The 3,593-nt window shown below is 40.4% G+C and overlaps 1 non-coding gene across 1 annotated transcript; it reads right to left on the bottom strand.

The window, feature by feature from the left end:
• Positions 1-912: 912 nt before the first annotated feature.
• Positions 913-1,019, bottom strand: LOC141662206 (small nucleolar RNA R71). Its single transcript, XR_012550330.1, has one exon. It is a non-coding gene; the product is annotated as a small nucleolar RNA R71 (small nucleolar RNA).
• Between the last annotated feature and the right edge of the window lie 2,574 nt (positions 1,020-3,593).

Raw genomic sequence — 3,593 nt, 5'->3', positions numbered from 1 at the left:
TCCTTGTCTGGTTTTAGGTACTCTAGTGAGGGTGTATGCATACGCGTTCGCGAACTTGTAAGAGAACACTAGATAAAGCCGAGGAAGAACTTGTGGTAATTCGTAGGGAAGTTTCTGAGGAAGAAAAGAAGTTAGAGGAAAAAGAGGAAGTTGAAGAGCCAATTGTAGTAGCTATGGGTGATCAAGAAAAAAATCTGAAGGCTTTGTTGGACTATTCTAAGCCTAAGATTAATGACATTCAGTCTTGTTGGAATAATCTTAAATTTAGTTATTAATTATTTGTTTATTTAATTATTAGATATTTAGCAGTACAAGTTCTCTGCAAAAAAATGTATGTGTCTTTTTTTCTCTAAGTTTTTTTCCAACATGGCATCAGAGCTATATGTTCTAAGGCTTGTGAGACTCTGAGAAATACATACATTTATATATATATATATATTAAGTATTTATCTGAGATTTTAAATGACATTAAAAATTTCTCCATATATATTTAGTGAAATATCAAGATGAAATGGTACGAGGAGAGGAAAAGAAAACAAGAAATATAGCAGTACATATAGGTGTCTTTTTTCTCTAAGTTTTTCCAACAAGTCTAGCATCATCGGACCAGCCATCAGAGCTAACACTTTTGAGATTAAGTCGAGCACGATTCAGATGATACAGAACTCAGTTCAGTTTGAGGGTTCTCCTACTGAAGACCCCAACATGTATATCAGGGATTTTATCGAGATCTGCGACACTTTCGAATTTAACGATGTGACTGAGGATGCTACTAAGCTACGACTCTTCCCATTTTTTCTGAGGGATAAAGCTTTGTGCTGGTTATACTCTCTACCACCAGGGTCTATCACCATATGGGAAGATCTTGCTCAAACGTTTTTCACTAAATTCTTTCCCATGGTGAAGACTGCAGCAATCAGGAATGTTCTTACTTAGTTTGCTCAACAAACTAGACAATCTATGTGTGAGGCTTGGGATCGATATAAGGAGATGTTAAGGAAGTGCTCACACCATGGCATGCCTGATTGGATGATTATCGACTGTTTCTACAATGGATTGGGTGCTACTTCTAGACCCATGCTTGATGCAACATCAGGAGGAGCCTTGTGGGCTAAGAGCTATGATGAAGCTTATGAACTTATTGAACTGATGGCTGCCAATAAGTACCAAAATCCTTTCCAGAGACTGACTCAGGGAAAAGTAGTAGGAATTCTGGATTTGGATGCAGCAACTACTATCGCTGCCCAACTTAAGGCTTTGACAATAAAGGTGGACACTTTGTCTAATTATGGAGTTAATCAAATCACTAGTGTCTGTGAGCTTTGTGCTGGTGCCCATGAGATTGACCAGTGTGCAATTTCTAGTGAATCAACTCAGTTCATAAGCAACTTCCAGCGATTGCAGCAACCTGTGCCATCCATCTATCATCCTAACAACCGCAATCATCCTAATTTCAGTTGGAGCAATGCTCAAAATGAGGTTCAACAACCTTATCAGCAGTATCCAGCTAAACAGTACAACCCCCTGGTTTTCAGCAACCGCAGTATGCACCAAGACAACAACTTCATCTGCAACAAGCTAATGAAAAATATGAATTAGAGGAGTTGAAGCTTATGTGTAAGAGTCAAGCTGTGTCTATCAAGACCTTGGAAAATCAGATTGGGCAGATTGCCAATGCCTTGCTAAATCTTCAACCTGGTACATTGCCTAGTGACACTGAAGTGCCAGGAAAGAAGGACGCTAAGGAGCAGGTAAAGGAAATCACTTTGAGGTCTGGGAAGGTTTTAAATCCCGTACAAACTCAAGAGTTAACTGAAGAAACTGGGGCTGAGAAAGAAGCAAAGCAGTAGGATGAAGAAGTGGAACCAAGGAAGACTACTATTGAGCACACTCCGCCTGAGGGTAATACAGAGGAGAAACAGATCTATCCTCTACCGCCTTTTCCTAAGCAGCTGCAGAAGAAAAAGCTGGACAAACAATTTGAGAAGTTTCTGGAGGTGTTCAAGAAACTTCATATCAACATACCTTTCGCTGAGGCTCTCGAGCAGATGCCTAGATATGCAAAGTTTATGAAAGGTATTCTCTCTCAGAAAGTGAAGCTAGATGATTTAGAGACTGTCGCTCTCACGGAGGAATGCAGTGTTGTGCTGCAGCAGAAGTTGCCTCCAAAGCTTAAAGATCCAGGAAGCTTTACTATTCTATGTACTATTGGAAAAGTGTCTTTTGACAGATGCTTATGTGACTTGAGAGCTAGCATCACTATGATGCCTTTGTCAATCTTCAAGCAGTTGGATCTACCTGATCCTAAACTGACGTATATGACTTTACAGTTGGCCGACCATTCTATTACATATCCGCGAGGTATTGTGGAGGATGTCTTGGTCAAGGTTGATAAACTCATATTTCCTGCTGATTTTGTAATTCTTGATTTCGAAGAGGATAAGAATATTCCCATAATCTTGGGAAGACCTTTCTTTGCAACTGGCCGAACCTTGATCGATGTGCAGAAGGGTGAGCTTACAATGCGAGTGCTGGATGAGGATGTTACATTTAATGTGTTCAATGCTATGAAATTTCCTACTGATAATGGGGAGTGCTTAAAAGTGGAGTTGGTCGATTCGGTGGTCACATCGGAACTTGATCAATTGCTAAGGTCTGATGCCTTAAAAAAAGCCTTATTGGGGAATTCAGATAGTGAAGATGACGAAGGTGAAGAACAATTGAAATATTTGAATGCTTCTCCCTGGAAGAGGAAGATTGATATGCCTTTTGAATCTCTTGGAATGGAGTAATTGAACAAAGCTCATAAACGCCTCAAGCCTTCTATTGAGGAAGCCCCCTCTCTTGAGCTTAAGCCTTTACATGAGCATTTGAGGTATGCGTTTCTAGGTGATGCATCTACTCTGCCTGTTATTATTGCATCTGACCTTTCAAGTAGTGATGAGGAAAGGCTTTTGAGGATTCTGAGATAGTTCAAGTCGGCAATTGGATGGACTATAACAGATATCAAGGGGATCAACCCTTTTTACTGTATACATAAAATTTTGCTAGAGGAAGGTAGGAAGCCTACAGTCGAGCAGCAAAGAAGACTTAATCCTATCATGAAGGAAGTAGTGAAGAAGGAAATTCTGAAGTGGCTAGATGCCATGATCATCTATCCTATCTCTTACAGTTCATGATTAAGCCCGGTTCAATGTGTACCAAAGAAAGGTGGAATTACTGTGGTAAATTGAAAAGAATGAGCCTATCCCTACCAGAACAGTCACGGGGTAGAGGGTCTGCATGGACTATCGGAAGCTGAACAAAGCCACTAGGAAGGACCACTTTCCATTTCCCTTCATTGATCAGATGCTTGACAGGTTGGTCGGTCATGAGTATTACTGTCTTCTAGATGGCTATTCAGGTTACAATCAGATTTGTATCGCTCCAGAAGATCAGGAGAAGACTACCTTCACTTGTTTATTTGGTACTTTCACCTTCAGACGAGTTTCTTTTGGTCTGTGCGGTGCACCATCCATATTTCAGAGATGTATGATGGCCATCTTTTCTGACATGATTGTCCAGAATGTGGAGGTGTTCATGGATGACTTCTC

The sequence above is a fragment of the Apium graveolens genome, chromosome 5 (assembly GCF_009905375.1).
Source record: "Apium graveolens cultivar Ventura chromosome 5, ASM990537v1, whole genome shotgun sequence".
NCBI classification, from domain to species: Eukaryota; Viridiplantae; Streptophyta; class Magnoliopsida; order Apiales; family Apiaceae; genus Apium; species Apium graveolens.
Note: the sequence above shows the minus strand (reverse complement) of the source record. Positions and strands in the feature narration are given on the sequence as shown.